The sequence below is a fragment of the Bufo bufo genome, chromosome 6 (assembly GCF_905171765.1).
Source record: "Bufo bufo chromosome 6, aBufBuf1.1, whole genome shotgun sequence".
Classification (NCBI taxonomy): domain Eukaryota; kingdom Metazoa; phylum Chordata; class Amphibia; order Anura; family Bufonidae; genus Bufo; species Bufo bufo.
This window is the reverse complement of record NC_053394.1, coordinates 215,941,882-215,951,763: the sequence shown is the minus strand read 5'-3', so window position 1 is coordinate 215,951,763 and position 9,882 is coordinate 215,941,882.

Genomic DNA, 9,882 nt, shown 5'->3' with positions numbered 1-9,882 from the left:
GGACAGGGAGAGGTTTACGGATAATTCTGCATATGTGTGGATATTCTCTACTGTAGTTAGTAATAAAAACAGTAGGTTTTTTGTCCTCCTCAGCAAGATCTTCACTTTTTTGACTTTTTTGACATCTATGGGATTTTTTTCAAGGTCTGAGGAAAGATCAGAGATTCCCTATCTTTCAATCTGGCAAACTCAACGCCTTTATTAATGTTCTGGAGTGTATAGCCTCTGCTCAGGAGTCTCTGTGTAATAATCTCTGTAGAGCAATTACGTCTAGCTCTAATCATTTCCCCCTTTGGTATGTTATTTATGACATGCGGTGGGTGGCAGGAGGAGGCAAGAAGAATGGTGTTCCCAGATGTCTTTTTTCTAAAAGTACAGGTAGTGACCAATCCCTCAGAGAGGTCCGATTCCAAATGTAAATCAAGAAAATCTATTTTAGCTGAATCGCTAATATAAGTAAGTTTGATGGAATCTGTACAGTTATTAAGATACTTAATGCACTGGGTCACCTTATTCTCCCCCCCCCCCCTCTGCCAAACCCACAGCATATCATCTATATAACGTCCATACAATTTATAGAGCCAGCAAAGGGGTTGTCATCAAGAAACAGAAAATGTCGCTCCCACCACGCCATGTATATGTTTGCAATAGATGGTGAGTGTTTGGCCCCCATTGAAACACCCGACATTTGGAGATAGTATTTCCTATTGAACATAAAGAAATTATGTCTCATCAGAAAATCCACACATATGCACAAGAAATCCTGCAGTTCCACAGTATAGTCGCTATAGTGCGTCAGAAACCATTTAAGAGCCACAATGGCTGAATCCTGAGGAATGTTAGTATATAGTGCCGTGATATCAGCCGCAACCCAAATATATTCTTCACTCCACTTAAAGTTATAAAAATTCTGAAGCACTGTGCGACTATCCTGCAGATAACCAGGCATCAAAGGTATCAGTGGCTGTAGCAGGGAATCTGTCCATTCCGATAGTCTCTCAGAATAGGACCCGATGCCTGCCACAATCGGACGCATAGGGGGCGGGGAATCCGGTTTCTACAGTTTTGGAAGTGCGTGAAAGATTGGTGTGGTCGCATGTTCCACATAAATATACTCCACTTCTTTTTTGGATAAAATTCCCAATCTTTCACCCTCTAACAGAATGTTGTGAAGCTTCTCTTGATAAGGGAGGAGCGGATTGGAACCTAACAGCAGATAGGTGTTCTTTTCATTCAACATATTTAGAACTTATTCCTTATATACACTGCTGTCTAAGATTACCACCGCTCCTCCCTTATCAGTCTTATGGATCACAATCTCCTGCATATCATGTAAAGCCTGCAAAGCATTCATTTCCTCCCTGGTGAGATTGTTAAATTCTTGCTTGGACCTGTTTTTCTGTTTTAGAGTACACAGATCCTTCTCTATTAACTCCTGGAATTTGTCAAGGGCCACAGAACGAGACTGTATTGGGTAAAAACCCTTGTTTAATACACTGAATATTTCAGAGACATTTTGTAATTGTGAGTTCTCTGCCCTCTGACAAGATTCCTGAAGAGATGAAACACAGATCAATTCTTTAAAGTCAAACACTGGATAATACATAGATGTATCACTTAGGCCTCATGCACACGACCGTTGTGTGCATCCGTGGCCGTTGTGCGTTTTCTGGTTTTTTTTTGCGGACCCATTGAAAAATCGGAAAATGCACCATATTGCAGCCGAGACTGTGATCCGTGTATCTTGTCCGTCAAAAAAATATGACCTGTCCTATTTTTTTGACAGACAACGGTTCACGGACCCATTCAAGTCAATGGGTCCGTGAAAGAACACGGATGCACACAAGATTGGCATCCGTGTCCGTGGCCGTAGGTTACTTTAATACAGACGGATCCGAATATCCGTCTGCATAAAAGCTTTTTCAGAGCTGAGTTTTCACTTCGTGAAAACTCAGATCCGACAGTATATTCTAACACAGAGGCGTTCCCATGGTGATGGGGACACTTCAGGTTAGAATATACTAAAAGAACTGTGTACATGACTGCCCCCTGCTGCCTGGCAGGTGCTGCCGGGCAGCAGGGGGCAGCCCCCCCCCCCTGTAGTTAACACATTGGTGGCCAGTGCGGCCGGCCCCCCCCCTCCCCTGTAGTTAACTCATTGGTGGCCAGTGGGCCCCCTCCCTCCCCTGTAGTTAACTCTTTGTTGTCCAGTGCGGCCGGCCCCCCTCCCCTGTAGTTAACTCGGTGGCCAGTGGGGCCCCCCTCCCTCCCCTGTAGTTAACTCTTTGTTGTCCAGTGCGGCCGGCCCCCCTCCCTCCCCTGTAGTTAACTCGTTGGTGGCCAGTGGGCCCTCTCCCCTCCCTCCCCCTCCTAATTAAAATCTCCCCCCCTATCATTGGTGGCAGCGGAGAGTACCGATCGGAGTCCCAGTTTAATCGCTGGGGCTCCGATCGGTAACCATGGCAACCAGGACACTACTGCAGTCCCGGTTGCCATGGTTACTTAGCAATTTGTAGAAGCATTATACTTACCTGCAAGCTGCGATGTCTGTGTCCGGCCGGGAGCTCCTCCTACTGGTAAGTGACAGGTCATTAAGCACTGCGCCGCACAGACCTGTCACTTACCAGTAGGAGGAGCTCCCGGCCGGACACAGACATCGCAGCTCGCAGGTAAGTATAATGCTTCTACAAATTGCTAAGTAACCATGGCAACCGGGACTGCAGTAGCGTCCTGGTTGCCATGGTTACCGATCGGAGCCCCAGCGATTAAACTGGGACTCCGATCGGTACTCTCCGCTGCCACCAATGATAGGGGGGAGATTTTAATTAGGAGGGGGAGGGAGGGGGGAGGTCCCACTGGCCACCAACGAGTTAACTACAGGGGAGGGAGGGGGGGCGGCCGCACTGGACAACAAAGAGTTAACTACAGGGGAGGGAGGGGGGCTGGCCGCACTGGACAACAAAGAGTTAACTACAGGGGAGGGAGGGGGGGCCCACTGGCCACCAATGAGTTAACTACAGGGGAGGGAGGGGGGCCGGCCACACTGGACAACAAAGAGTTAACTACAGGGGGAGGGGGGGGGGCCGGCCGCACTGGCCACCAATGAGTTAAAAACAGGGGGGGGGTCTGCCCCCTGCTGCCTGGCAGCACATGCCAGGCAGCAGGGGGCAGTCATGTACATAGTTCTTTTAGTATATTCTAACCTGAAGCGTCCCCATCACCATGGGAACGCCTCTGTGTTAGAATATACTGTCGGATTTGAGTTTCACGATCTAACTCATATCCGACAGTATATTCTAACATAGAGGCGTTCCCATGGTGATGGGGACGCTTCAAGTTAAAATATACCCTTGGATTCGGAGAAAACTCTGATCCTATGGTATATTAACTCCTGACTTTACATTGAAAGTCAATGGGGGACGGATCCGTTTGAAATTGCACCATATTGTGTCAACGTCAAACGGATCCATCCCCATTGAATTGCATTGTAATTCAGGACGGATCCGTTTGGCTCCGCACGGCCAGGTGGACACCAAAATGACTTTTTTTTTCACGTCCGTGGATCTTCCAAAAATCAAGGAAGACCCACGGACGAAAAAACGGTCACGGATCACGGACCTACGGACCCCGTTTTTGCGGACCGTAAAAAAAAAGGTTGTGTGCATGAGGCCTTAAGGTAGAAACCGTCTGCAACATTGTTTGATTTATTGAACCTGTGTTCACATTCATTATTGTATGACCTATTTGACCCGTGTTTACATTCATTATTGTTTCGCCTGTTTGGCCTGTATTCACACTCATCGCGTCTTTACTGGATGAGAAATGTTTTTTTAAAGTGAGATTTCAAGATGATTGATATCAATGATCGTGTGATACAGGTCAAAACTGCAGGACGGAGAGAAAGAAAAACCCCTCCGCAGTACCCCCTCCTGAAAGGGGGAGATGGGCACTGAGGATAGGTTGATTACCTGAATGTCATCATAAGCTATTTCCGGCGAGTAGGATATCGCCGATTTTTTACGGTGCTTTCTCCCGCCCTGCGTTTTTTGCCTGCTCCTTATGAGTGGAATCATCATGCGTTTTATGCGGGGTCCCTATATCGGAACCATTCGTTTCATCTGTAGCTCCGCCGAGTCCATGTCCGTGGAGCTAAATGAAACACGTGAACTGCGTCTCCCCTTATTGCGGTTCATTTTCTTAAGAATTGAGCGTGGAACACCATTTTTACTATTAGACCAAGTGAAAACTGTGTCCGTACTATAGTCCAGAAGATCTCTGTTATACTTGCTTTGTTTGTAATCAATTATGGTGTCCTCCAATTTCTTTTAATTTAATGTCCATATTGAGAAAACTGTCATCTTGCTCATATTGTTTAAGGTCACCTTGTGAAATTTTAATCTCCTCATGGATTTCCTTCAGACACACTTCCTCCTGTGTAATAATGAGCTGCATCAGCTTCAAAGAGCAATCATTTAGTGTTGTACCATTGCGCTGCAAAAGGATCGGAATACCCGGTGGTAGATTTCTTTTTAATACGTAGTCCCCTCGGTACCATATTCTTGTCCAGATATCGTTTCAGGGATGTACAGTCCCACCACACGCGTAATTCCTTAGTTAAAAGTTTTTCCAGTGCTCTCATCTTGACTTTTAACTCCATATCACCCTGTTTGGGTGTATTCATTATATTGAAAATATCGTCCATTTTCTTAATGCGATCCTCACATTGTTCTACGGATCGCAAAGCTGTGGACATTATACTTCAGTCAAAATAGATGACAAAAAGAAATGGTGGATTCAGAGCCTAAAATCAGTTTTACTCAGACATACAGGCACGCTGTTCAAATATGTCCAAAACAATGATAGAAATGGCTGCAGCTCTCACCTCTGACTTTAATCCACGAAGCACGGAAAAAAGGCCAGAACTGGTCCTAATAGAATATCCAATAGAAAGAGAGAATCCAGCTTCTTGTGGGGTAAAAAATAATTCTTTATTGGCTCATCATAAAATCCACCAAAATCACAGGAAAAAGGTGTAGTAAAATGTTTCGGGCTACAGAATCCAGCCCTTCATCAAGACATAACACACATATTAAAACCATTCCTTTTTATGTAGCACAAGGTCCAACCCCCTCTAATCAGCAAAGTGTCCGCACCTGGAGCCTGGAATGGGAACCATTCAGTGGTCCAGGGGAGGAGATCCAGTATCACAGGTGATGCATACATACACATAATGAACATATCTTAGGCCACTTTCACACCTGAGTTAGGTGCGGATCCGTCTGCCATCCACACAGACGGATCCGCACCTATAAATGCAAACAATGGCATCCGTTCAGAACGGATCCGTCCGCATTCTGTGTAAAAAAGTTGAAGTCCAATTGTTAGTCAGACGGATCCGTCCCGAACCCACACCGAAAGTCAAACAGGGGACGGATTTGCCCGCAACCGCACCATATTGAGTCAACGTAAAACGGATCCGTCCCCACCAACCCACACTGCAAGTCAGGATGGATCCGCCTGGCTCCGCATGGCCAGGCGGACACCAAAATGCTGCAAGCAGCGCCCCGGTGTCCGCCTCCAGAGCGGAATGAAGGCGGAACGGAGCCAAAATGATGCACTCCGAACGGATTTTATATGATGAGCCAATAAAGAACTATTTTTTACTCCACAAGAAGCTGGATTCTCTCTTTCTATTGGAGTACTAACAATACAGTACTAACAATACAGCACTAAATATACAGTACTAAACTACACTACACAATCCCAAGTTCCACCCACAAACTAACTATAACACACACAATAACAGCCCACCCTTACTACACTGCTCAAAAAAATAAAGGGAACACAAAAATAACACATTCTAGATCTGAATTAATTAAATATTCTTCTGAAATACTTTGTTCTTTACATAGTTGAATGTGCTGACAACAAAATCACACAAAAATGAAAAAATGGAAATCAAATCTTTCAACCCACTGGGGGTCTGGATTTGGAGTCACACTCAAAATTTAAGTGGAAAAACACACTACAGGCTGATCCAACTTTGATGTAATGTCCTTAAGGCCTCTTTCACACTTGCGTTGTTGGGATCCGGCATGCACTTCCGTTGCCGCAGGTGCCCGCCGGATCCGGAAATACGCAAGTGTACTGAAAGCATTTGAAGACGGAACCGTCTTCCAAATGCTTTCAGTGTTACTATGGCACCCAGGACGCTATTAAAGTCCTGGTTGCCATAGTAGTAGTGGGGAGCGGTATACTTACAGTCCGTGCGGCTCCCGGGGCGCTCCAGAATGACGTCAGAGCGCCCCATGCGCATGGATGACGTGATCCATGCGATCACATGATCCATGCGCTTGGGGCGCCCTGACGTCACTCTGGAGCGCCCGGGGAGCCGCACGGACGGTAAGTATGCTGCTCCCCCGCTCCCCACTACACTTACCATGGCTGTCAGGACTTTAGCGTCCCGGCAGCCATGGTAACCACTCTGAAAAAGCTAAATGTCGGCTCCGGCAATGCGCCGAAACGACGTTTAGCTTAAGGCCGGATCCGGATCAATGCCTTCCAATGGGCATTAATTCCGGATCCGGCCTTGCGGCAAGTGTTCCGGATTTTTGGCCGGAGCAAAAAGCGCAGCATGCTGCGGTATTTTCTCCGGCCAACAAACGTTCCGTTCCGGAACTGAAGACATCCTGATGCATCCTGAACGGATTTCTCTCCATTCAGAATGCATTAGGATAATCCTGATCAGGATTCTTCCGGCATAGAGCCCCGACGACGGAACTCTATGCCGGAAGACAATAACGCAAGTGTGAAAGAGCCCTTAAACAAGTCAAAATGAGGCTCAGTAGTGTGTGTGGCCTCCACGTGCCTGTATGACCTCCCTACAACGCCTGTGCATGCTCCTGATGAGGTGGCGGACGGTCTCCTGAGGGATCTCCTCCCAGACCTGGACTAAAGCATCTGCCAACTCCTGGACAGTCTGTGGTGCAAAGTGACGTTGGTGGATAGAGCGAGACATGATGTCCCAGATGTGCTGAATTGGAGTCAGGTCTGGGGAATCGGCGGGCCAGTCCATAGCATCAATGCCTTCGTCTTGCAGGAACTGCTGACACACTCCAGCCACATGAGGTCTAGCATTGTCTTGCATTAGGAGGAACCCAGGGCCAACCGCACCAGCATATGGTCTCACAAGGGGTCTGAGGATCTCATCTCGGTACCTAATGGTAGTCAGGCTACCTCTGGCGAGCACATGGAGGGCTGTGTGGCCCTCCAAAGAAATGCCACCCCACACCATTACTGACCCAATGCCAAACCGGTCATGCTGGAGGATGTTGCAGGGAGAGGAACGTTCTCCACGGCGTCTCAAGACTCTGTCACGTCTGTCACATGTGCTCAGTGAACCTGCTTTCATCTGTGAAGAGCACAGGGCGCCAGTGATGAATTTGCCAATCTTGGTGTTCTCTGGCAAATGCCAAACGTCCTGCACGGTGTTGGGCTGTAAGCACAACCCCCAGCTGTGGACGTCGGGCCCTCATATCACCCTCATGGAGTCTGTTTCTGACCGTTTGAGCAGACACATGCACATTTGTGGCCTGCTGGAGGTCATTTTGCAGGGCTCTGGCAGTGCTCCTCCTGTTTCTCCTTGCAGAAAGGCGGAGGTAGCGGTCCTGCTGCTGGGTTGTTGCCCTCCTACGGCCTCCTCCACGTCTCCTAATGTACTGGCCTGTCTCCTGGTAGCGCCTCCATGCTCTGGACACTACGCTGACAGACACAGCAAACCTTCTTGCCACAGCTCGCATTGATGTGCCATCCTGGATAAGCTGCACTACCTGAGCCACTTGTGTGGGTTGTAGACTCCGTCTCATGCTACCACTAGAGTGAAAGCACCGCCAGCATTCAAAAGTGACCAAAACATCAGCCAGGAAGCATAGGAACTGAGAAGTGGTCTGTGGTCACCACCTGCAGAACCACTCCTTTATTGGGGGTGTCTTGCTAATTGCCTATAATTTCCACCTGTTGTCTATCCCATTTGCACAACAGCATGTGAAATTGATTGTCACTCAGTGTTGCTTCCTAAGTGGACAGTTTGATTTCACAGAAGTGTGATTGACTTGGAGTTACATTGTGTTGTTTAAGTGTTCCCTTTATTTTTTTGAGCAGTGTATTACTGGTCTATCCCTAGGGGAAATAAGACTGGGACCTGCAAGGGTTAATGCAGGCCACAGATACACCAGGCTGAAGGCTGCTGCAGGGGTATAGCAGGGTGGAGCAGGAGAACAGGGTTGGCAAGGTAGGGGTGCAGGAATGGGGAGGGAGGTCAGGGGTTACACCAACAGGGGTTGATGCTGCTGGGCAGGGAAGGAGTAAATGTGGTTGGTACTGCAAGGGCAGAGATGCAATGCAGTGCCAGGATATTTGCAGGGGGTTTCACCAAGAGGGGTTGATGCTGCTGGGCAGGGAAGGGGTAAATATGGTTGGCACTGCAAGGGCAGAGATAGAATGCCATGCCAGGGTATACTCAGCCATCTCCAGGGCATATGGGCCTCTCTTCCTTCAGGGACCTGTTCCCATGTCTCTCTCTGTAGTCCAGTTCCAAGCGCCCCTGTTCCTGGCTTGGGGCTCATATATCAGCCTCAGAAACAGCTCACCTCCCCCCTCCTCAGGGATGTGACATCATAGTGTGACTGTGACGTATGCCTGCACTCAGGACTCCCAGTTGGCCCCCTGAGGCTAGCAGCACCACACGCCCAGCCATGTCACAAACACAAGGTGGGGGAGAGCATCTGATAAGCTGGGGAAACTCAACAAAAGGCCTCAGATCTATTGATCCCTTAGCCTTTGAGGTCACCAGCCAACTGGAGACATATCCACCCCACTGCAGGAACTGGCATTTAGGAGGGGGTTGGTTAGGAAACAAAAACCGCCCTACCTCCTGGCTCTAAACGCTGTCCCTATGGGGGGCATTTAAGTATATATATGTATATAGATACTTGGGGCGCATCTATATACACATATATACTCATTATAAACCTGGGGCATACATGGGCAGTTAAAGGCCTATATATATATATATATATATATAGACTGTGTAGGATCAGGGCAGCACTCCTTGTAACAAAAAGATGGGTGCCAGCGGTGTGAACACCTTACCAAGGTGTATAGTATAAAACAAGAAGGGACACCGCAGCACAGCACAATCTGGCAGCACTCCCTTCAGCGGTACCACAGGGTGCAAGCAGTAGTCCCTCGATTCAGGATGGAAGATAAAGAAGAAATTCCGCAGCACTCCTTGAAAAAAAAAAAGTGCTCTTTATTCACACATATCAAAAGTTGACAACGTTTCGGTTCTCTCACAGAACCTTTTTCAAGTCAGGTGAAACATAAAGTGCAATAGTGCCTGTATAAGTATATCATCAGGTTGTTACCAATTAATTCATCAACCAATACAAAAAAAAGTGCACTCCCCTTTTATGGACATGTTACAATTCATTACTAGACAACACACGTTCACATAAACATGTGTGCTTCGGTGTATCCATTTTGCTGTATAGGGTGGAGTTAATGGAATGTTACGTGGAATATGCCCTAACGTGATCTTACTTTAGTTGCATTATTTGCTAGTAGAATTAGGCATTTTACCTATACTGGGAGGATCACTGTAATGAATAAGAAACAATAGAGTCAGGAAGTTTGCCCTGATGTAAAATGGCGGAAGGAACAGGTGAAGTGACGCTGGCTGCTGCGATGACGGGCGCGCAGGCACGTGATGTGCGTGGTGCGAGCCGAATCGCAGTAAACCGGTCGTCATGACGCCTGGTCTCCGCCTACCAGTGACGCAAAGCGCTTATGTACTGCCTAACAGGAGGGGCAAGAGGCTGACAC